General features: G+C 40.8%; 1 long non-coding RNA gene across 1 annotated transcript in view; it reads left to right on the top strand.

The window, feature by feature from the left end:
• The first annotated feature begins 950 nt into the window (after nt 1–950).
• The window catches only part of LOC127435445 (uncharacterized), a 67,908-nt gene continuing 42,427 nt past the window's right edge, over nt 951–26,431 (top strand). The window contains exons 1-2 of the long non-coding RNA XR_007896207.1: nt 951–1,025; nt 7,689–7,852. This is a non-coding gene — a long non-coding RNA (uncharacterized LOC127435445). The remainder of the gene's footprint in view (nt 1,026–7,688; nt 7,853–26,431) is intronic.

The following is a 26,431-nucleotide window of genomic DNA, read 5'->3' as shown; positions in this document are numbered from 1 at the left end:
GAAGGATGGTGCCTTTTTACAGTATGGTGTCCCCGTCACTATACTGGGGTGTTCAGACCCACTCAGACAGCAGGGTGAGCACCCCCTGCTGGCCTCACTAGCACCTCTTCCAGCAGCAACCTTAGTTTTCCCCATTAGGTCTCCCCATCCAGGTACTGACCAGGCTCAACCCTGCATAGCTTCAGTGGGTAACTAGTCTAGATCTACAGGGTGATATACCTGCTGACATCTATACTTTTGGTCAGTTTTCCCTGAAGAATGTACCGTTTAAATACGTATATATGCTAAAATATTATTTTGTAAACATTTAGGAGTATACTAGCATATAGAAGACCTCAAAACAAACACACATAGACTAGAAGCCACAAACTGGGATATTTAAAAATCTAAAAAATATTTCGATGTAATTTTGTTTAGCTACATCGCTCAGCCCTACTTCCCACCACATTTCCCTATGCTCTCTCTTTCTGTTTCCGGTGGTTTCCATGCATCTCTAAGCCTCTGCAGATGTTGCTTGCTCCGTGAATAGACCTTTTACTCATGGCTGAGCTGGAATATGGCAGGGTTTGCTAATCTACTTTGCCTTAATCCCTGTGGCCCAGACCTATTTTGCCCAGTGTTTTACCACTTCCTCAGAATAAGACGTGCACATATAAACGCACACACATTCGGCACCGATAATAATAAATCACTTTCTTTTCCCAGGGGGAACACTGGAGACAGAGAGAGGTGTGTTGGCATGTGTGGACAGGTTTTAGTTTCGTAAATAGATGGTGAATGCTGCACAAGCATGAGAGGAGAGTATTTCCGCCTCGGGGCTTTGAGATATGATGCGATTCGTTTTCGCGGTCCCTCAGTGCGAACGGAAGGTAAGCTGGCGGGATCCGGAGAGAAAATGACAGAAAAATATCACCCACACAGGGATTTGGGTGCCAACAAAAGATTCTGGGAAAAAGAGACAGCTACCATTCGGTAGCTCAAGTGGAAAAAAAGAAGAAACAAGGAATGCAGATATTAGCAACCAGGTAACCTGATGCTTAAGTTTCATTGATTCAACTGCCAATCTTTTGCTTGCTTTGTGTTTCTATTGAATGATCCAATGCAAACTACAAGACTGGATGCTTAGACTGGATAGTAAACTACACATGTTAATTGATAAACAGTCAAAAAGCACTTGACATCCACGTGAAATTAAATTAATTGAATTAAAATAAGTCTTGTCTTTTCTAACTTTTGGTTTTGCATTCAATGACAGTAACAGATATCAAATGTAAATATCTTTATTGCCAACTTATAATGTACACAAGTGTAATGGTGGGTGAAAATGTGGGTCCATGCTCCACAGAATTCCCACACATTATATAGAGAGTATAATACATTAAGAGCACAATTTACACACTATGCATAACATACTGTGCACACATCAGAATGCCCAAAAAGCACAGTGGGAATGGAATTTACTAAGTATGAATTTTGCCTGCTGATAGCGTTGCTTATTTGCACATGCTGTCTGTGTTGTTTTTGCCCCCCGTTCACTAGGAATTACACAAATCAGGTAATGATGCAAACATTGCCAAAAGTTAGTGCTGATTGTAATTTGTACACTATGTTGCAATTTCCCATTTTGCAGGCCATTCTGAGTGCTAGGTTGTGGAAGATGCAGTAGACTAACACAAGCTGGCATACTTTTGTGGGAATGCACAACATCCAGACACCTGAAATGGCTCTATAAAATGACGAGAGTGCTCTAAACAACACATATGGATATATCCCCAGCTATAACACTTGTCTCCATCATTTGATGAATTACTTCTGCCATGATTGCTAGAAATGTACATAATTTCTTCTAAATAAAAATCTGTTTATTTTTTGGTTGCCAAACAAAGTAGCAACTTGGTGCATTAACCCTTTAAGCTCGGATTGGCCCGCCAGCCATTAGTCTCGCCGATGAGGAAAAAATAAATAAACATTAATTACAGTTTTGACCAACACAAAATAAATCTTAGAAGCTGTATTTTGCAATTCATATAGACATTATGACCAAAACTGAACAAGTGCTTTGAAATTTGAATACAAATACGAAATGTTTTGATAATTTATTAATAATTTTGCACTGTACATATTATTGTAATAGGTAAAAATATCAAACTGACCAAATAGCCATGTGTCATATGTCGTTGGAAAGCTCTCAAAGAGTAGAATACAGCACGTCTATTTGTTTTACTCACAGACAAAAAATATAGTGAGTAATAGCTAAGCACATGTCTTTGAAATAGATGTTACATGTAAACAGGTGTTGCTTATCAGCTGTGTTTTCACTTATAACTTCACGAAAAATAAACAGAACATAAAATATCACATACCATTACTTAGAAGGGATTGCTGTTAAAACAAGCCCACACACAACACAACCGGATGCATAGATCATTAGATAATCCACACGAAGCACAATGTGCACACAGCACATAATGCGCTATCTGGCTAAAGACACGTTACCTTTCCTGGATCAGATGACTTAAGTGGAAATTATGTAGTTTTTTTTATAATTTCTCATAATTTATATCATAAAAAAAATTGTAGAGTCATAAGCCTTTCATTTTAGGCATGCCACTGTAACAGGAAATCTTTAAAAAACATGTTCAGAGTTTAAATTGTTAATACAGAATGTGCAATACAGTCATTTTACAACGGTTTTGAATGTGGATCATCAAATCAGAATTTTGAGTAGGAACTATCCGTTTATGATACATATGGATTGACAAAATACAGCTGTACAAAATACACAGCACACACAATACATAAGGGGCACCTACATGAGATATTTATATTCTTTGCAATATGATGAGACTCATTCGAGGACTTAAAAAAAATATTTTGGGTTCAATAAAAGTTAAGCTCAATTGACAGCATTTGTGGCATAATATTGATTACCACAAAAAAAAAAAAAAAAAAAAAAAAACTGAGGTTACAGTGAAGCACTTACAATGGAAGTGAATGAGGCCAATTTTTGGAGGGCTTAAAGGCAGAATGTGAAGCTTATAATTTTATAAAAGCACTTGCAGTAATTCTTCTGTAATCATGTATTATTTGAGCTGTAAAGTTGTTTAAATTGTCATTTTTACATTATATTTCATTACATCATCATGGTGATAAAGTTGTAAAATTGTCTATAACTTTACACAGAAAAGGTTAGTACATGATTTTATCATTGTGCATATTGTTTACGTCTTGTTGCTATACTTTTGAAAAAAGTGATTATTTTAACGTTAAAAAATTGGCCCCCATTCAGTTTCATTGTAAGATTTTTGCTTTTTTTTAAAGGAAGGGTATGTTAAAATAAATTTTTGTGGTAATCAAAATTATGCCACAAATGCTGTCAATTGAGCTTAACTTGTATTGAACCCGGAATATTCCTTTAAGTGAAAAAAATAATATAATCAATCAAAAGATTATTAATGCATTGTCTGACACAATCAGATATTATTATTGTTTGCTTAATCCTTTAGTTTTACACATTGCCTACCAAAAATAAAAAAATAAAAATAAAAAAATAAAAAAAATAATCTATTCAGTTTACTCAACTAATTCATGACCTTTATTACATATAACTAACTTCTGCTGGCATTATGTGCATGCTGTATAGCCAGAGGAGAACTGCCCATGTGTCTCCAACAGGGTCAGCCAACAATACCTCTTATTCAGAATTGAATCTCTGCAAATTTAGCCAATTGCTCTTTGACTCTACATTATAGGGTTAAACTTACATTCTTTCTACATTCGGTTAGACTTTTGCTAGGGCTCCAGTTAGCATAGCTTGAACAGCAAGGGAAAACAATGCAGAAGTCTTCTGTTGACCCTGATACTCCCAGAACGCTCATCCACCCACTCACAGCCACCGAATAAACATGTTATTCAAACACGGTCTAAAAATGTGCAAACGTTATTTTGAAAGGGGCAAAAATTTGCTGTACCGAAGGCAAGTTGAATTGTCATATATATATTTATAACTGTAATGGAGTGGAGAGATGCTATGAAACAAACACACAAGGCCAATAAGAGAACACAATATTTAGAACAGAATGAACTACTAAGCTGGTTGGTAAATTATTATGTTGAAATGACTGTTCCTGTATTTAAACTGAAGAAAAATACAAAAACAAACACGCACCATTACTTAACATTGTTATGGTTGTACAGTAAATGTGTATTGTACTTAATAGAGTCAGTAAAATAATTAAAGATTGTATTCTCTTTCCTCCTTTCTTTATCTTTCATTTTCTTATCTCTTTGTAACTGACTGTATCTTTTCATTCTCGTTTTCTGTGCAATGCAAAGTATTTCACTGTATAAGGCCTGTTTCACACATACTCCGTGAGTGGGGCATGTGCAAGGCGTGTGCAGGGCGTTTTTGTTTCGGTGCCCATATTAACAGATTCCAGCCTTCGCACTGCGAGCGGGTGCCGTGAGGTCTCATGTCCCAGAAGCGTCCCAGACGTGGCAGTGAGTATTTTTGCACCACAGCTCAGGGAGCAAAACTCAGCGGGTCTGGGTGCAGTAGAAAAATATAATATTCGGAGATCATAAAAAAATATGCGAAAGCAAATAAACAATATTTAAACCGAACCTACTATACACTACAATTTATAGGTCTGCATTCAAACACAAAATAACTAAAGGAAAGATTAAATAAATAAACTGCAGGACTTTTGCCCATGTTTATATATACAGAGTCAGTGTAGAAGAGATGGACCACTTTCGCACATGCCATCAAACCGGTGTGATCGCACTAGTCTGGGCTCATATGCATACAATCAAGCTGGTGCAATCTGCATTTGTGCTGCTGTTTACCAGCAAAAGAGGGACTGAAGCAGTTGTCATTATGAAACAGCTGCTCAAATAGTCTTTTCAACATCACAATATCTTTATTTTTATATGTTGCAAACATTCAAACAATCACTAAATAAAAGTTTAAAGCCTTTACCATCAGAGCTGACTGTTTTGGTGTAGCAATGCTGCCATGTTTTCAGACATCAAAAAAAGAATATACAAACTAGTCAGTCCACTCGAGCCTTCTTCCATTCCGTCCATCACTCATTCTAACCACTTCCAGAGCTGGGAAAGTTGAGGGGCTAGGTTTTTAGAACCTTCTATGCTTCTATGACGAACTCAGAATCCCGTGCTGCATTGCTTGTAAACAATATGGCAGCATGCATAGCAGGCAAGCGCAAGCGTATTCGCGATCGCATCTTATCTATCATAATCAATCATTATAAACATCTAAAAACCACATTATATGTTTGATAATATATAATCTGATCTTCTGTGCACCTGCTGTGATATAATCTGTCCTCCAGTGCATCTGCTTTGAAGTGTTAGATAAAAAAAAAAAAAAGAAAAAAAAAAATCTTATTACAGCATGTATTAATAACTCACGCTGGGGGATCCATCAGTACAGGAGAAACTCAGTGCAAAAAGGTTAAAATGAATGAGTGAAATTGGAACATCCGCCTAACAGGTATAAGAGCCAATCACCTTTTAGATACTGTACAGACATTACCTATCAATCAACTTGAGAACATGCATGCGCATTAGCTGAACCACCCAGTTATTTAAAAATTATTATTATTTTTTTTTTTTATCATGATCTGAGCTAAAGAAGCACAATTTATTATACAATTGTTGTCAGATTTTACTGCTGATTTTAAATATGTTCTTTGATCGTATTCTTGACCAACCATTTTGGAGATTTCAATCTTTCTTCATTCAAGTTGATTGGGGCTGTACTTGTATGCCACTTGTTTACATAACCACTTGCCCGAGTGCGTTCCAAAGGTGGCCACCGAATGGACTGGCTTTCCTTGAAAAGGGCTTTGATATATAGGTGATATATATAACCTAGATACAACTTTTTTTTTTTTTTCTGCGCACAGCTGCAGGCTAATTTGAAAGCACAAACATGACTGCGTTGCTCACACGTTGCTCAAGCCTCACGCATCGCTCATGAAGTATGTGTGAATCAGGTGTAATATTCTTATTATACTTCTTTAGTTTTTTTTTTTTTTTTGTGTGTGTGTGTGTGTTCAATAATTCATGTTGCAAGGCTTTTATTATTCACACTTTTTTTACTTCATATTGAAGACTCTGAATATAGTTTTTTTTTTAATTATTTTTTATTATTTTTTTACCCATTGTTAAGTCATGGAGCCACACCAGTTAAATATGCCAAGAAAAAGTACATTTATTAAATCTTTTTATTTATCAGACATTGGAGAGAAAGCAAAATTTCGATTTAAAGTGTGGTGTCATACAATGGTTTCCGATCTTCCTCATTTCTCTCGGTGTCGCTCGGTCTTTCTCTGAAGAGCATACTCATGCAGGCCATATTTAAGTCCATCCATAGGAAAAAAACAACAACATAGGCCTTCCTTTGTCTAGAGCAGACCCCACTCTCCCCACTTAATTTGATCCGCATGTGTATATGGAAATAATTACCATGAGGTAATGTGAAGAACTTACATAAGACTTACAGTACATAATAACTTACATAAATTTTACTTTCATGTGGCTGTAAGAATGCATATGAGACACATGATGTAAAAGCATAAGTAGAATAATGCAATGCAAATGATCAATTATGTTACTAAATCATTACAAATACTGATGATAATAAATAATACTGATAAACATGAACATTTTAGTCTTCGATATTTTAGAATCTTATTATTATTATTATTATTATTATTATTATTATTATTTTGAAGGACTATCCAAAAATAAAAAGACAAGTCAAGGCAAGGCAAGGCACATATAGTTGTACAGTTAAAATGCTAACATGCCTGAGTATATCGCTGCTCTGGAGGCTGGTTTGTTTGCATTTGTTAAAATTAACTGCATATTTTACAGTCAAAACTGATCTGATAATGAAGTAATCTTGACAAACTATATATCATTTGAAAGCTCTTAGACTCAGTTTTCAGTATATTCATAATTTGTTTCAACACACATGGAAACATGAAACTAAAATTAAAACAGACGTTTATTATGTCGAAGCAATGCACCTGTCCACATTTCTAATGCTTGAATTCAAAGCAATTTACGGTGTATTCAAGGTATACATTTATCAGTATGTGTATTTCTAGAATTCCAATGAACTTGACATTGCTAGCAACATGCTCTACCAGTTGAGCTACAGGTATTATGGATGTAATGGATGCTTTGGTTTGATCAGTACACAAAATGCATTAGAATTTTTAGTTAAAATATGTGCATAATGCACATTTTTAAAAATACTGATGGATTCTCATACATTGTGTTTACTTCACATTTCTTCAGAGACAACCATCATTCATGGCAATTGTCCATTATTATTATGCTATAATTATTTTGCTACAATTACTTTTACAATTATCCAGTCTGAATGATCTAAGCACTACAGAAGAGCTATTACAAGCTATTCTTTTTTCCCTATTTGTGCCTTTTTCTCTGTATATCTCTTAAATAGCTGAATGTATCTATCATTATTTTCTATTCGCATAATGACGTCTTTAACTGTACACAATTCTTGAACTTCTATCTCTCAGTTGAAAATATTCTCATTGAAATGTATTAATTTGTTGATTCATATTTTTCATGTCTTATTTTGAAAAGTTTATTTCTAGTTCCTGTTTCATGTCTTTTGGTCTATTCAGATGTTGCAGGATATGATGCAATCCCATGTTGACTGCATCATCCACAGACCTGTTTGCTCGATAAGCAAATTGAAGGGGATCTAGAAAGGGTCCAGTGATGTCCTTCAGGTGGGCCAACACCAGTCTCTCAAATGACTTCATGACCACAGACGTCAGGGAGACAGGTCTGTAGTCATTAAGTTCTGTGATTTTTGGTTTCTTTGGGATGGGGATGATAGTGATACATTTGAAGCAGCATGGGACTTCACACTGCTCCAGTGATCTAATGAAGATCTGTGTGAAGATAGGGGCCAGCTGGTTAGCACAGGATCTAAGACATGCAGGTGAAACGCCCTGTGCTTTCCTTATCCTTTATTTTCGAAAGACACGGCACACATCATCTTCACAGATCTTAAGTGCAGGTTGAGTAGCAGGAGGGGGGAGGAGGGGGGTTGCAGGAGGTTTTGGTGTTTGTGTGAAGTGAAGGTCAGAGTGGGTGTGGGGTGTGAGATTGGGCCTTTCAAATCTACAGTAGAACACATTCAGGTCATCAGCCAGTTGTTGGTCCACCACAGGGTTGGGGGCAGGAATCCTGTAATTCGTAAGTTGTTTCATGCCACTCCACACTGATGCAGGGTCATTAGCTGAAAACTGTTTTTCAGCTTCTCAGAGTATCTCAGAGATTCCCTTATTCAGTGTGTTCCTGACCTGATTGTACATTTTATTCCCAACTCTGTAAGCATCCTCTTTGACCTGATGAAGCTGCCTGAGTTCCGCTGTAAACCATGGTTTGTCATTGTTAAATGTTAAATAAGTCATAGTAGGAATGCACATATCCTCACAGAAACTGATATATGATGTAACAGTATTTGTGAGCTCATCCAGATCTGTGGCTGCAGCCTCAAAAACACTCCAATCAGTGCAGTCAAAGCAGGCTTGTAGTTCCAGCTCTGCTTTGTTGGTCCATCTCTTTACAGTCCATACTACAGGCTTAGTAGATTTAAATTTCTGTCTGTAGGTTGGAAGAAGATGAACCAGACAGTGATCAGATAGTCCCAAAGCTGCTCTAGGAACAGTGCGATATGCATCCTTTATTGTTGTGTAGCAATGATCCAGTATATTTCTGTCTCTGGTTGGGCATGTAATGTGCTGTTTGTATTTGGGCAGTTCATGTGTGAGATTTGCTTTGTTAAAATCCCCAAGAATAATAATAACTGAGTCCGGGTATTGTTGTTCCGTGTCTGTGATTTGATCAGCCAGCTGTTGCAGCGTGGAATTCAAACACGCATTTGGCGCAATATACATACTCACCAGAATAAATGTGGAAAACTCCCACGGTGAGTAGAAAGGCTTACAGTTAATAAAGAGCACTTCCAAATTAGGACAGCACATCTTCTTTAACGTTGTTACATATGTACACCAAGTTTCATTGATGTAAAAGCATGTTCCACCAGCTCTCGTTTTCCCCATTAACTCCGCGATGCGATCCGCTCTGAACAGCTGAAAGCCCAGCAGATGTAACGCACTGTCCAGAATGGTTTCACTCAGTCAGGTCTCTGTGAAGCACAAGGTAGCAGAGGTTGAAAAGTTCTTGTTTGTGCGGGTGAGGAGATGTAGTTCATCCATTTTGTTAGGGAGAAAGTGGAGATTCGCTAGATGAATGCTCAGCAGTGTTGTTCGAAAGCCCCGCCATCGGAGCCTGACCAGCGCGCCTGCTCGTCTCCCTCGCCTGCATCTCATAGCGCGTTTAAACAACACAGCCATGCATCTGACTAAAATGTCAAACAAAACGTCCGAATATTCAAAATCCGGGAAAAGATTGACTGGTATATGCTGTTGAATGTTCAGCAGTTCGTCTCTGGTAAAACTGACTGGAAAAAGATTACTAAACATAGGACAAACAAACAAAAACAATAGAAGCATTCCACACCGATGCGGCCATCCGTGGTGCCATCATGATTGATGATCATACTTGACCCAACCATGAACCCAGCAGTTCTACTCCTACGCCTACGTCGGGGGAGTCGTCCCCTAGAAGATTATGTCGAGGACTTCTGCGCTCTGGCCTGGCAGGTGAACTTTAATGAGGTTGCCCTAAAAGACATTTTCCATTTTGGAATAAGTGAGCCAATCTCCACCTAGATGCCTGGTGGTCGCAGTTCCCTCAGCCTCGCTCAGTATATCAACCTTGCCCTGCAGATCACTGGTTCTACGTTCACTGTGGGGGAGGCGGATGCCGAGCCAGAGTTCCACGACATGGCCGCCTAGCCAGAGTTCCATGACATGGCCGCCGAGCCAGAGTTCCATGTCATGGCCGCCAAGCCAAAGTTCCACGTCATGGCCGCCTTTGTACCCACCCTTAGTTCTCCTGAGCAGGCAAGGGATCTTTCAACCCTCCGACACTGCCTGGAGCCTCTGAGCACTGGACTCCGCCTTGGCCTGTTGGCCCCTTGACATTGCCTCAGCTCTGCGTTCCCTCGGCTCCACTGCTGTCCTTCAGCCTGTCAGCTTTGCCGGGGTCCCTCATCCCTCAGGATCCTCCTTTGTCTGTCGGTCACCTGGCTCCACCTTGGCTCTCCGATCCTCTGGCTGCACCTCGTCCCTCTGATCCGTAAGCTCCACTGGGGACCTCCTTCTCTATGGCTCCACCTTGGCCCTGAGTCCCACCAGCTCTGCCTCAGTCTTCTGATCCCCCAGCTCCGCCTTGCTCCTCCGAGCCTCCAGTGCCTCCTTGGTCCTCCCTGCCTCTGGCTCCTTCGAGTCTTCAGCTACTCTCCGGGCACCAAGTTCCATGGTGTCGACCTTCAAGTCTCTTATGGCTCTGCTTTCCATGGCTCTGCCCCTTAAGTCTCTCTCAACCCCACCTTCCACGGCTCCGCCCCTCAAGCCTCTCAGGGCCCCACCTTCCATTGACTCTGCCCTGGTCCCATGCCCCACACCCTGTCTCACCAGGCCACGCCCCACACCTCAAGACCCCCCCAACCCCAGCTTCCTACAGAACTTTGGAACTATGTCATGTTAGTGGGGGCGATATGTCATGTGTATTTTGTTGATTTATATTTATCATGTCTTTTATTTTGAAAAGTTTATTTCTAGTTCCTTTTTCATGTCATGTGGTTCCCTTGTCATGTGATTTCATGTTCCCTATCTGTCACTCACTCGACATTGTGTCAATGTAGTGACACTAGGGGTCACTCATGGGAGCCCCAAACACCTCTGCTTCTTTGAAAAAAGGCCCATGGGAATTGGCGAGTTGAATTTGCATGCCACTCCCCCGGACATAGGGGTATAAAAGGAGCTGGTATGCACTCGTTTAGATTTTCTCTTCGGAGCCGAGCGGTTGTATTCAGTGCACTGAATTCAATTCCCTCCAAAGACGCACCTTAAAACTGCTAGATTTACAGCACATTTCAGCGACTTCTCCCCCTCTGCACCTGTGGAGTGCAGAGAACACCCCTGGGTGCTTTGGCAGAGCGAAAAAAGAGAGTACTGTATATTCTAAAAGAGTATATTTTCATTTACAAAAAGAGCAGCACACACGGAACATCTTTTTAAAGATGACTTTCCGTTTGTGTGTTATTCCTGGTTGCGGTCGTTATCTCTCCACTTCTGATGGCCATGATCGCTGTCTTATGTGTCTGTGCACTGCCCACGTGGAGACACATTCATGGATGGGTCATGTCCTCATTGCGAGAACAATGTTCATGGCAATGTTTGTAAGAAAGAAAGCCACCCCAGCGGCTCCCCGCACCGGTCCTTCTACCTACGGGTTTGAGGCTGCATTGGTTAGCACTGGGGCCAATTTGGGGACATCAATGGGACCACCTCCGCTGGGTATCCCCCCATGGACCTCCAATTACCCAGCACGCTCACTTGCCCCGTTCGGGCGATCGGACGAGACCGCCGGCTCATCTCAAGAGTTCAACCTCTTGTTTCGGATGAGTTATCAAGCGCAGCATCGGAGAGCTGGCTCATCCAATCAGACGCAGAGGCTTTGGCTGGGCTTCCTCCTTCGGGAATGGTCGCCCAGTCTCAGGCCTGCATGGAAATGATGGACATGCTTTTCCGGGTGCCTGCGAGTGTCAGGCTAGATTGGAACCCTCCACTCTCCCCTGAACCCTCATGGCTCGACGATTGGTACCTGGGCTCGGGGCGCCGCCCACGGCCACGCCCCGGTTCCTTTCTTTCCGGAAGTGTATGAGGAGCTGACAAGATTGTGGGAGACACCTTTTACTGCCCGGTCCCGGTCTTTCAGCTCCCCCGCTCTCACTACCCTTGATAGTGGAGCGTCCAGGGAGTATTCGTTGATCCCCCAGATGGACAAGGCACTTGTGTCTGCAGAGTGTTGCCAACTGGTGCGGACACCAGGATCTCCCATCCAGGGACTGTAGGTTTACGTCATCCCTGACGACTAGGGCCTATGGTGCCACTGGACAAGCCACCTCCACCCTGCACGCCATGGCTCTCCTTCAAGTACACCAAGCCAAGGTGCTAAAAGAGCTGCACGAGGGTAGTTCTGACCCGGGATTAATGCAGAAACTGCGCTCGGTGACCGACCTCGATCTCTGGGCGACAAAGGTCACAGCACGTCTCTCGGCTGATGACCACCCTGGTGGTCCAGGAGCACCACCTTTGGCTCAACTTGGTTGAGATACGAGAGGCTGACAAGGCATGGTTCCTTGACGCCCCCATCTCCCAGGTTAGCCTGTTCGTCGAGGACTTTTCCCAGCAGTTCTCGTATATCAACCGTCAAGGCGGTCTACGCTCCCGTTGCATGTCACAACTCGCCCGCCATCTACTCCTCTGGAGTCACCAGCACCTCAAGTCGCTATGAGCCACTCACATCCTGGGCGACTTCAATACCGCAGCGGACGCGCTGTCACGACAGGTTACCCTCAGGGGAGAGTGGAGACTCCACCCTCAGGTGGTCCAGCTGATTTGGAGTCGATTCAGTCGAGCACAGGTAGACCTGTTTGCTTCAACGGAATCCTCCCACTGCCCGCTTTGGTACGCCCTGACCGAGGCACCCCTCGGTATAGATGTGCTGGCACACAGCTGGCCCCCTGGACTACACAAATACGCATTTTTCCCAGTAAGCCTACTTGCACAGACCCTGTGAGAGGTCAGGGAGGACGAGGAGCAGATTGTCCTAGTAGCACCCTACTGGCCCACCCAGACATGGTTCTCAGATCTCACGCTCCTCGCGACAGCCCCCCCGGCGAATTCCCCTGAGGAAGGACCTTCTTTCTCAGGGATGGGGCACCATCTGGCACCCGTGACCAGACCTCTAGAATCTCCATGTCTGGCCCTTGGACGGGATGCGGAAGATCTGAGTTGCTTACCACCCGCGGAGGTAGACACGATCACTCAGGCTAGGGCGTCTGATCGCTAAGTGGTGTTCTTTCCGACGTGAAGACCCCCAGAGATGCACAGTCGGATCGGTGCTTTCCTTCCTGTAGGAGAGGCTGGAGGGGCAGCTGTCCCCCTCCACCTTGAAGGAGTATGTAGCCTCTATTTTGGCTCATCACAATGCAGTAGATGGTAAGTACTTGGGGAAGCACAACTTGATCATCAGGTCTTAAGAAACACTAGAAGGTTGAATCCCTCTAGACCTTGCCTCGTCCCCTCGTGGGACCTCTCTGTAGTCTTTCGGGGTCTAGGGGAGCTCCATTTGAGCCCTTGGAGTCAGCTGAGCTTAAGGCACTCTCTTTGAAGACTTCCCTCCTGACTGCACTCACTTCCATCAAGAGGGTAGTGGACCTGCAGGCGTTCTCTGTCAGCGAATCATGCCTGGAGTTCGGTCCGGGTTACTCTTACGTGATCCTGAGACCCCGACCGGGCTATGTGCCCAATGTTCCCACGACACCTTTTAGGGATCAGGTGGTGAACATGCAAGCCCTGCCCCAGGAGGAAGCAGACCCAGCCTTGATTTTGCTGTTTCCGGTGCAAGCTTTACGCATCTATTTGGATCGCACGCAGAGCTTTAGAAGCTCTGAGCAGCTCTTTGTCTGCTTTGGTGGACAGCGGAAAGGAAGCACTGTCTCCAAACAGAGGATCATCCACTGGGTCATTGATGCCATCGCGAAGGCATATCAGGCGCAGGACGTGCCACCCCCTGCCACCCTCTGCAGACATCTGCAGAGCAGTGGGCTGGGCAGCACCCAACACTTTGCGAGGTTCTACAATCTCCGGGTTGAGCCGGTCTCTTCCCGTGTATTGGCAGGCACGAGCAGGTAAGTTCCAGGACAGTTGGCCGGGTGTACCGCTTGCACATAGCACCTTTCCCCTCCCTTGAGTTTAAGACGTGCGCTCTTGACTCCCAGTCATGTTCACAGACTGTGATCCCTGGATGACTTTCCTCCTTAGCCCTGTGGCAGTTGAGTTTGCGGCAAAACTCGCTGCCAGCCCAGTACGTGCACTAATGAGGCCCTGTACTAAGGTAGGTGCTCTACATGTGCTGGTTCCCCGAAGGCGACCCCATGTGATATCTTCTGCAAAATCGTTTCCCTGTCAGTAAACTGTGTCTTCCTTGGGCAGAGGCCCCTCTGCCCCCGGTCGCCATGCTTTGTAGAAACTCCTCCCCCTTCGGGTAAGACCTACCATGGGACTCTCCACTTGACATACTTCCGACAAGACTTGGTAAGACCATGTGCGCCTTTGGGCGGGGTGTGGTCTCTCTGGTGTCTTCCCCTTGGGAGGGACACCCCCCGAAGTAGACACTTATGGCTCCCAGTCGGTTAACAAATTCCACTCTTTTAGGGGAGAAAAAGAGGAAAAGAGGCCTCGGCTGGGCTAGCCTGTCCCTATTGTTGGGCAGTTGACTTGTTCCTGAAGGACCGTTCGAAGCTCATATGAGCGTTGGGGGAGGTTACGAGGCACACAGCAGTCTGCCCGTCACGCACCGCCAGTTCACATAACAAGGTTCAGATAGTTGTGGCATTTTATATAGGGACCACTAGTGTCACTACATCGACACAGTGTCGAGTGAGTGACAGATAGGGAATGTCATGGTTACTTTCGTAACCTCCGTTCCCTGATGGAGGGAATGAGACGTTGTGTCCCTCTTGCCACAACACTGAACTACCCGCTGAAATGGCCGGGACCTGGTCTCGGCTCCTCAGCACAAAACCTGAAGTGGTTGCATACCAGCTCCTTTTATACCCGTATGTCCGGGGTAATGGCATGCAAATTCCACTCGCCAATTCCCATTTTTCAAAAAAGTAGAGGTGTTTGGGGCTCCCAAGGGTGACCCCTAGTGTCACTACATTGACACAACATCTCGTTTCCTCCATCAGGGAATGGAGGTTACGAAAGTAACTATGACGTTTTCCTCCATGTTCACGTGTCTTGTTTTCATTGGTTCATTGTCTTGTTATCTTGTTATTAGTTCTGTCTGTTCATTGGTCATCTTTGTCATGTTTTCTCCCATGTCCAGTATTTCAGCCTCATGTTTTCCTTTGTCCATTGTCAGGTATTGTTGAATGTAACTTTGGTTGAGATTGGTAACGTATCATGCTAAGTCAAGTCAAGTCAAGTCCATGTTTATATTTTGTTCATGTTTGGATTTATGTTTTTGGGATTTCACATTTGTAATAAATTGCACTTGGGTCTTCAATTCAACGTCATCGTCTTCATCATTGCCAGCACCAGCAGCCAATCGCTACATGCCTTCAAGATACATTTTCTGAAAACATTCTATTTTTTTTTTTTTTTTTTTTTTAATGCAGCTTTGCTTATCAGGTAAATTTTTTGCTGTTTTAGGGTCAACATAAAATCAAAATAGACCCCATTTACTTTCTTATTGCTCGTTTCTGGTTTTAAAGTGCACATTTCATCAGTGCATGTTATACCAAAGAAAAAATAAAATAGTTTGTCTTTGTAATCTTTAATCAAAATGTAATAACTTGCTCTTTCTCTGCAAAGACTTTCCTTTTCTGCTGATACAACTAATGTATAATATATAAAGCCAATAGCCAAATAGTTATTTTGGCATTATTTTAGAAAACTTGCATTTAAGCCTGGCTAAATTCTGGTATGGCATGCCCACTTTTAAGTAAAATGGGTTGCAAACTGCAATTCACATTGAGTTTAAGAATGTTTAGACATTTATTCTGAGAAAACAAGACAAAAATAATGTTTATTTATTTATTTATTTTTTATTCATTTTAGCTTTAGTGCTTTTGCAGCTGTTTGTGTTGTAATATGCACTAAAGTTTGGGGATTTTCTTGCAGGTCTCTCATGAATAACTAAAGTATTTTGATTGTTGTGAATGTTGCCATCCATCTCCCTTTGGAAGACTTAAAACTGAACTCTCACCGTCTGTTCTTGAATATTTAAATTTTTTTATATAGTGACAATCAAAATGCAAATCTAAATGCACCAGCCTGAGGTCACAGTAATAATATAGCGAACAGGATGACCTGAAAATGTCCTGTTCATCACCCACCCACACACACCCTCCCATAGAATAATCACAAGTAATTAATCAGTAGTAATTGATCTTCAATCTAATTACAGTCTGACAGCACATAATAATCTGCGGTGAACGCACAGAGAAGCTAGACACTTACCAAAGTTAACTTTTGTACAGCACCTTAAAATAGTATATGACATATACTTCATGTGCTCTGAGGTCACTAGGCAACCACATCATGCCGGGGTTGGTGTTACGCCCTCCATATAATAGTGATGGAGGAAGCCAGAAGTGTGCGCCAAAAGTTTACATACTTGAAGTTGCAAAAAGATCAGATTAAACAGGAAAAAAACAATAGTACATTCAGCATAAGGATGTTACACAAGCAAATATCTATGGATTTATCCATTTGTTTGTTTGCATGCTGCAAAGCAAATCAGCAATGAAAGCAGAAGGAAATGTAAAAGAAGGCTATAAAAGGAAGTACACATATGCCAAGTCGACCCACGAAGCATCATGGCTGCCCAAGTGACTGAATTTTGAAGCTCTGATGTAATTATAGCAATAAGATTATGGCTGAATTATTGCAATAAGACATGCCATACCACATTTATACATTATTATATATACATCAAAGCCTGCAAATATAAATATGTGGTTATGATTTTAGGAATGAAAAAAATAAAAATAATTATTTAGTCTTTTCTTAAACTTTCCATATTTTAGCGTATGTCAGTATGTTTTATGTATTTATTAATTGTATTTTTTGCTAATAGTCAATGCAGTAACATTGATGTTTATCACATTTTTTATATTATTTTCATTTTATTTAATAGGGTATAAAGATTGTGCCAGATGTGCCAAATGTTGTTCTTTTAATTGCTACAACATTATTTTTAACAACAGTATCGTGGTAACACTTTACAATAAGGTTGAATTCAATAAGGTTAATGTTAATTTCAACATATGCTAACATATGAAGCTGTATAAGTAACATTAGGTAATAGCATAAACTAACAATGAACAATTTATTTTTTTATAAATTAACATTGACCAAGATAAATAATGTAAAAATATATATCTTATTATTACTTTAATATATCAAATGCATAAACACATTTTAATTAATATAACCTTACTGTAAAGTGTAAGATTTACAATAATTTTCTCATTAATAATAATGTTAATTTTTACTAATAAAAATTATTCCTAATATTGTTCACAATATTATTCTTATTTTACAGTTTTACTCCTAAACACAGCCTGATCTCATGAAATTTAGGTGACAATGGTAACATTTTTGCAAACCAAACTTACGTGCTTTATTATACCTTTGGCTGCAGTTTCCCAATTAAATGTCCAGCAGGGGACGCTAAAAATAAGTAAAATGATGTACGTAAAATGTACCTCCCAAACCTAAAAATTTAGCCTAAACCTAACCAATAGTGTCCAAAAAGATCAATTAGAGGTGAGCAAATCCCTAAATCAAGATCTAAACCTAACCTATAGTATTTTAAAAGCAAATATAACATTAAAAGCACATTTACTGAAGCAACCATGTAATTTCGTATTGCTTCTAGGACACTTTCGCTTCACTTTCACATTTGTTTCCAGTATCCATGGCTGGGCTCGAGGCTTGGTTGCCAAGTCCAAAGTTCAACAGGTGTGACATTTTTTTAACTCATTGATTTAGACGATGGCATGATTATTGGTGACAGATTGGCTGGTTTGAGTATAACATAACAGTCTCTAGAACTGACTCAGAACTGTGCCAACATTTTTTTTTTTTTTTAAATAAAAAATATAAAAAACATCCAGTGAGTGAAATGCCTTGTTGATGAGAGAGGACAGAAATGCCTTGTTGATGAGAGAGGTCAACGGAGAATGGCCAGACTCGTTCAAGCTGACAGAAAGGCTACGGTAACTCAGATAATCAATCTGTACAATTGTAGTGAGCAGAATAGCATCTCAGAATGCACATCATGTCGAACCTTGAGGCGGATAAGCTACAACAGCATAAGACCATGTTGGGTTCCACTTCTGTCAGCCAAGAACAGAAAGCTGAGGCTGCAGTGGGCAGAGGATCACTAAAACTGGATGGTTGAAGACTGGACAAATGTAGCCTGGTCTGATTAATTTCTGCTGAGGCACACAGATGACAGGGTCAGAATTTGGCACCAAAAGCATGAATCCATGGACCCAACCTGCCTTGTGTCGACAGTCCAGGCTAGTGGCGGTGGTGTAGTGGTGTATGGAATCTTTTCTTGGCACATTTTGGGCCTCTTAAAAACAATCAATCATTGCTTGAATTCCACAGCCAATTTGAGTATTGTTGGTGACCATATCCATAAAACAAATCACAAAATTAAATTACATCAAGTACAAAAACACATACAATTTAAAAAAATTGTTGAACACTAGAACATCATCAACAATTTTACACAACATTCCATTCTGACACCACATCATTTTGAAAGAAGTCAAGTCTTTCATTTCTTTAAAATACAGAAAACCAACCAATATCCTAGTCTTCACTAAGTTTATAAAAACACTTAAAACATTGCAATCATACAACTGTACTATTTTGTTTTTTCTGCTTACATAAATAGCCATTTTAGCTTCTCCCAATAGAAAATGTAAAATCTGACATTTAAATTTCCATCTCCGTGTATATTTAAACCCAAAAATAAAAACCTTTAAGGAGAAATTCTCATCAAAGCCATTAAATAAACTTCATATCAAACAAGGTTTTTAACCTGTAACATTCTATAAAAGCATGAAAAACATTTTTGTACATAGAGCAGAAGGGACATTATGAGCTCACATTTGGATTTAAAACAGATATAAAAGCATTGACAGCAATTGTTTCATGCAAAAGTCTCCACTGTAAATCCCCCACTTTTTTTGCCAGTGGTGACTTATATAGTGCTCTCCACTCAGGTCTTATAGCATCATCCAGACCTAACACTATCCTCCATGGAGTCTCAACTTTTTTATCTAAAGCTTTTTATTCAAGGCTTTGACACAGCTCTTATATATTTATTTGCCCTTTGTAGGGTTAGAACCCACAAACAATAGCTCTTTCGTTTGCAGAAAAATGCCTTAGCAATTTTCTAAATTTGCAGTCACAGTTAAACTTGGAAAATAATCATGGCAGTTGGGTTTTAACACACCTGAACAGAAACCATTTAACAGTTCCATCTCTTCTCTCGAGATTAATGCCTTCCATTTCTCAAGTAATTGCCCCCCCTGCCAGACCGATCTCATTCCTAGGCTTTTTGCAACTACTTCCTCATTTGAGAAGGCTGGACCTGTTAGTGCAGCCAAGTTTCCTAAAGTTATAACCTTAGCATCTGTTAGCTTTTCCATGAGAGTAAAAGAATGTCCATAACATGACACATCCAAACAAGAGCCAAGAATTAGGGGTTCCTGTAAAAGCCAAATAAGAGAGTCAGTATAATTGTCCCTCCTCACAGTAAAAGGTGTCCATACTTTAAACAGGTTCTGAAAAAAGATTGGCAACTTGGAGAGGTTCATTCTAGCTGTGTCCATCCAGTATAGGACTTTATCCAAGCTTAGGCCTTCAAAGTTCCTTAGAATTATAGAAGTTGTCACTCTCCAGTTTGGGTCCAACGGTCCACTCAGAAATCTTTGGACATATTGCATGCGAATAACCGCTGTTCTGCTCTGAATATGAACAATTCCTTGTCCTCCTTCATCCTTGGGTAAATACAGAACACTTTGAGGAACCCAGTGCACCTCATCCCAGAGAAAATTATTCAGAATTGCCTGGATCTTTTGCAAAGTTTTAACAGGTGGATCTATTCAAGCTAGGCGATGCCAAAGTGGATGCTACCAAATTATTTATAACCAACACCCGTCCTCTGTAAGACAGTTTTGGATGTATGAATCTCCATTTGGCAATCCTGCTTTCAATTTTCCAAACACTTTCCTCAAAGTTATATTTTACAAACAGTTCATGTCCTAGAAAAACTCCAAGGTATTTAAGACCTCTTCTAGTCCATTTTAAATGATCTGGGAGACATGGCTCTCTGTTTGTCCACCTCCCTATTAACAGGGCTTCACTTTTTGACTAGTTTACTTTTGTGGATGAGAAGGTTCTAAACTCATTTATGATTTCTAAAAGTGTTTCGATATGACTTTGTCCATTTATTAAAAGCACAATGTCATCAGCATAAGCTGAAAGTTTAAAAGTAGTTTCACTATTTAGAATGCTTATCCCACTTAATTTTAATCTCAGTTTACTTAACAAGGGCTCTATTGCTAGTGTATACAGCATTCCAGACAAGGCACAGCCTAACTCTCAACATCGCAGTACAAGACTTTGATCTTATTTATAAAACTGGAGTTAAAACCAAAAGCTTCCAAAACATCCCATAAAAAAACAACGGTCAAAAGCTTTCTCTTGATCGAGTGATATCAAGCCTAAGTCCAAGTCGAGAAGCTTTCCAATATCTAGGATATTCCTGACAAAAGATATATTGTCAAAGATTAGTCTCCCTGGTATACAATAGGTTTGGTCAGAATGTATTATCTGGCCTAACACTTTACATAGTCTGTTAGCCAGAGCCTTTGAAAGGATCTTGTAATCAGTGCATAACAACGAGACTGGTCTCCAATTCTTTATATTGTTTAAGTCCTCTTATTTGGTAATAATGTTAGCACAGCCCTATGACAAATCAAAGGCAATAGACCCTCCTTTGTGCTTTCATTAAATACTTCCAGTAGATCTTTTTTTTTAATTCTGAACAAAAACATTAAAAAAACTCAACTGAGAGACCATCTAGACCAGGTGCTTTTCAACACTCCATGCCCCATAGCGCTTTGTGTAACTCGTCTAAAGTCAGATTTTTACTGAGTAAAACATTTGCTTCATCTGAAACTTTCAGTAAGTTCTCAAGGAATGGGTTAACATCTGTTTCATCATTCCTAAGTTCAGATTTATACAGTTCTTTATAAAAGTTAGTAGCTCTCATTCTGATTTCAGAAGGGCTTGTTAATAGATCCCCATTCTCTGCATATAAAGCATGTATGACTTTATTCTGACCATTCTTCTTCTCTAGATTAAAGAAGAATTTAGATGGCACATCCATCAGTTCAATATCTTGAAAGCAGGATCTAACTAGAGCACCTTGAGACTTTGACTCTAGTAAATCAGACAGAGTTTATTTCTTTACTCTGAAATCCTCCAACACATGCAGGTTTTGATCTCCCCCAAACTGCTCCTTAAGTATAAGTATATCTTTTTCTAGTGACTTCATTCTGTTCATGATGTCCCTTGTGACATTACAGGAATATTGCTGGCAAAACTGCCTGATTTAAATTTTTACGCAATCCCACCATTGCCTTAAAGATAGGAAGCTTTTCCCCTCCCTTAGATTTTCCCAAACGACCTTAAAAAGCTCTCTTAAATTCCTATCACATAACAGGCCATTATTAAAAGCGAAAGAACAAATTGTACCATACTGTGATCTGAGAAAGTAACCGGAACTATGCAACATTTCCTAACCAGACTGGATTGGTGTCTAAAACAACATCTAACCTTGCAAAGAAAAACATATTATCAAAAGCATGAGCCCAAGTATACTGCCTCTGATCTCAATGAAGATTTCTCCACACATCAACCAGTTCAAAAGAGTGTATCATTTGAATTAGCTTCCTACGAGAGGGCACATGAGGTTCTGTATGGTTCCAATCCAAGGCTTGTGCAGTGCAATTAAAATCACCCCTCAGCAATAAAAAACCTTCAGAATCACAATCTTTCAGTGCATTGCATACTCAGTCTAAAAAAAAAAAGTATCCTATCAACATTGTTAGTCGGGGTCTAAACACACATTTATATGAAGTTCCGATTCTCATGTTGCGCTCTAATTTTAAAAAAATCTTCCTTTTACGATCTCTTCAACTTGGTAAGAAATGGGTAAAAACGATTGTGACCCCACCACTAGTTATAGAGTTGTGACTTAACACAGATAACCCTTCAAACTCTCCAAACCAGTCAGCTTCAACTACAACATCACTATTTGTTTCTTGAGCAAACAGTACATCTAAATTCCTTTGTTTCATTAACTCAAATAATTGTGCTCTTTTCATACTTTTCCTAGCTCCATTTAATTAATGGATGCTATACGCACTTCTCCCATACTGTTAACAGCAAAAAAGGAGGCAAAAAGGAAAGAGGAGTTGGGCCTCATGTATTCAGATAGAAGACAAAGGCAGGCCTAACACAGTCGTAAAACCTAACTCAGGCCCACACACAGTGCATCCGGAAAGTATTCACAGCGCTTCACTTTTTCCACATTTTGTTATGTTACAGCCTTATTCCAAAATGTATTAAATTCATTATTTTCCTCAAAATTCTACAAACAATTCCCCATAATGACAACGTGAAAAAGTTTGTTTGAAATCTTTGCAAATTTATTAAAAAAAAAAATAAATAAAAAAAAAATAAAAAATCACATGTACATAAGTTTTCACAGCCATTGCTCAATACTTTGTTGAAGCACCTTTGGCACCAATTACAGCCTCAAGTCTTTATGAGTATGATGCTACAAGCTTGGCACACCTATTTCTGGGCAGTTTCTCTCATTCTTCTTTGCAGGACCTCTCAAGCTCATCACGTTGGCGAGCGTCGGTGCACAGCCATTTTCAGATCTCTCCAGAGATGTTCAATCGGGTTCAAGTCTGGGCTCTGGCTGGGCCACTCAAGGACATTCACAGAGTTGTCCCTTAGCCACTCCTTTGTTATCTTGGCTGTGTGCTTAGGGTCATTGTCCTGTTGGAAGATGAACCTTTGCCCCTGTCTGAGGTCCAGAGCGCTCTGGAGCAGGTTTTCATCAAGGACATTGCTGCATTCATCTTTCCCTCGATCCTGACTAGTCTCCCAGTTCCTGCCACTGAAAAAACATCCCCACAGCATGATGCTGCCACCACCATGCTTCACTGTAGGGATGGTATTGGCCAGGTGATGAGTGGTGCCTGGTTTTCTCCAGGCATGACGCTTGCCATTCAGGCCAAAGAGTTCAATCTTTGTTTCTCATGGTCTGAGAGTCCTTCAGGTGCCTTTTGGCAAACTCCAGGCAGGCTGTCATGTGCCTTTTAAAGAGGAGTGGCTTCCGTCTGGCCACTCTACCATACAGAACTGATTGGTGGAGTGCTGCAGAGATGGTTGTTCTTATGGAAGGTTCTCCTCTCTCCACAGAGAAACGCTGGAGCTCTGTCAGAGTGACCATCAGGTTCTTGGTCACCTCCCTGACTAAGGCCCTTCTCCCCCGATCGCTCAGTTTGGCCGGGCGGCCAACTCTAGGAAGAGTCCTGGTGGGTCCAAACTTCTTCCATTTATGGATGATGGAGGCTACTGTGCTCATTGGGACCTTCAATGCTGCAGAAATTTTTCTGTACCCTTCCCCAGATCTGTGCCTCGATACAATCCTGTCTCAGAGGTCTACTGACAATTCCTTGGACTTCATAGCTTGGTTTGTGCTCTGACATGCACTGTTAACTGTGGGACCTTATATAGACAGGTGTATGCCTTTCCAAATCATGTCCAATCAACTGCATTTACCACAGGTGGACACCAATCAAGTTGTAGAAACATCTCAAGGATGATCAGTGGAAACAGATGCACCTGAGCTCAATTTTGAGTGTCATGGCAAAGGTTGTGAATACTTATGTACATGTGATTTTTTCGTTTTTTATTTTTAATAAATTTGCAAAGATTTCAAACAAACTTCTTTCATGTTGACATTATGGGGTATTGTTTGTAGAATTTTGAGGAAAATAATGAATTTAATCCATTTTGGAATAAGGCTGTAACATAACAAAATGTGGAAAAAGTGAAGCGCTGAGAATACTTTCCGGCTGCACTGTACCAAGTCATAAATTTTACTGATAATAATTGCGCCAAAATCAAACAAAGGGAGTCCAAAACAGACTACAAATCCCATGAAGCCTTGCTCACGAACTCTCAACTCCTATTGGATGAGGCACACGACAGAACGCACCTCAACCATGACATCATCAGGAGTTGAAATACCTCTGAAATGTTTCCGGGATTTGCTTCCAGCAACTTTGTTCGCCGTGCGAAGATTCAGCTCATCGCTGCTCTCAGGTGTAGCCCCGTGGCACAAGGAAGTAACGTCCGACTTGAAACTGTGGCCATACAATCTCCATCTCGCTGGACGAGTTAAGATTACTCTGTGTTCCACCGAACACTAACAGATCCGAAGGAGACTGCCGAGCAATCCGCATCTTCATCCGTTTGCCTGCAGAAGTGAAGAGATAAAAGATATCCCTTCCATCTTCAATCAAGTCGACGTCGCTGATTTCTCCGCCAGTCCGCCGAGAATCAGCAGCCGTACCGCCCACCGACAGAGCGAGGAAACAGCCTCTCGTCATCATCCGAGCCTCAAGGAACTGGGTCGGAGTTAAAGGACAGATAAACACACATTCTACGTCCTCGTACGATTCAAGTAAGAGGTTTACGTCTGGGCAGAGATAGAATATTATAGTGTGTTATTCTTGTGTATCAAGGTTATTGCTTGTACAGTTTACGGACCGCCATGTCCGCTCATTGCTAATACTCAGGGTATTAATTATCACAAATTTGATTTGCTGTATTGTAGTCCAACCACATTGGACTGTTGTGCATTTCCACCATCGCGGGTGAGACCAGCAAACTGAGTTTACCCATTAAAGAATCAAAGACTGCGGGACGGTTTTACGAGCCGTCCACCATGTCTCTGAGTGATAAACAGCTTCTTTCTCTCCCACATTCGCGAAACCGGCTTTGGGACCGTCACTTAACTCTCTCTCTCTCTCTTACTAACCACACACACAGACACACGCGACCCCTCACAAACATTCTCGCTCACATTTTTGGCTAGTAGATAGCTTCGTGATTAAGCTCAGCTTTGTCCCTAAACTGTTATACAAGTGGATACCGGTAGACGCCATTGACTGGTTTCTCTCTGCCCACATTCGCGGCCATATTCTCTGGCCGGAAGTCTCGCATGACATACTCTCCACGAGAGTCACGTCTGCCATTTTGTGCGTGTCCCTCCTTACACACACACACACACACACACACACACACACACACACACACACACTCACTCTCACACACACACACACACCCTCATGTGTTATAGGATTATTTTGATTTCCATATCTAATCATATCACTGTTTAGTTTGTAGTTGTAAGTCGGAAGTTTATTGACTGCATTGTATTAATTATTAACTGAAATTACTGCATAAATAAATTTTGTTATATTACAAAGAGAAGTGTTTTGGTTTGTTTTGCATACACCTGTGTCATGCTGATGGGATGTCAGTGCTCAGATTCAAGCCTCCATTCATTGTTTTTTTCCTGAAAATCGATATTCTTCGGTTGTCGATTTTCCTAAGAAAACAATCTAATATTGAGACTGTTATACCATCTGGTTATTAGTCCCTGATTCCAGGGTGGTGCCCTGTCAATATTAATCCTTATTAATATTCTATTGATTTTTGATAATTGATCATTATCTTTGATGATTGTTGAATTTGAATGATCAATAAGCTAGTGTTAATTTTAATTAATGTTTCATTGATGTTAACAATGAATGATTATCTTTGATAATTGTTGATTTAAAGGATTAAAAAAGCTAACATTGATTCTCACCAATGTTCTATTGATTTTAATAATTTAATGATTCTTTTTGATAATTATTAATTATTGCTAATAACCAAACCCGCTCCTAAACGTAGCACACTACATTTACTGGAGCCCCATATGAGGTTTTAATTAGTTAGATTCAATTAATTAATTTAAATATTAAACTGGTTGCTCAATTCCATTAAATTCAGCAAGGAGCATTTATCTTAGCAAAGACTTTCTTTAATCGATAACATTTGCAGTGATTTCTACTCAATTCACCGATGACGTAGTGATTTTTGATCACGTGTCACTTAAGGTGTGGTTATGAGTGTATCAGAAGACCCCTCACCCATTGCAATATGGGGCACCAGTTAAGAATACTATCTTAACAATTTAAGAACACTCTCAAAAGAGCTGTTGGATCATTTAGAATTCATGTAAACTAGAGGGAGTTGGTCAGCTGATTTATCTGAAGGATTTGTGAGAGTCTGGACAACTAGTAGAGTCTTTGATCATCAACACAATGAAGACACAGTTGTAATAAAATTAATGAAATTTATTAACAATAGATATGCACCGTCCACCTTTTTTCCCTTGCAGGATTGGCACTCCAGCGGCAGTCTCCCCTCCCCTGCACGCCCAGCTGTGGCACACATCCACCCCCGATGTGACAGTCTCCACGGGTTGCGAG

This window comes from Myxocyprinus asiaticus, chromosome 45 (genome assembly GCF_019703515.2).
Source record: "Myxocyprinus asiaticus isolate MX2 ecotype Aquarium Trade chromosome 45, UBuf_Myxa_2, whole genome shotgun sequence".
Lineage (NCBI taxonomy): Eukaryota > Metazoa > Chordata > Actinopteri > Cypriniformes > Catostomidae > Myxocyprinus > Myxocyprinus asiaticus.
The sequence above is the reverse complement of the archived record's forward strand: the minus strand, read 5'-3'. Positions and strand labels throughout refer to the sequence as shown.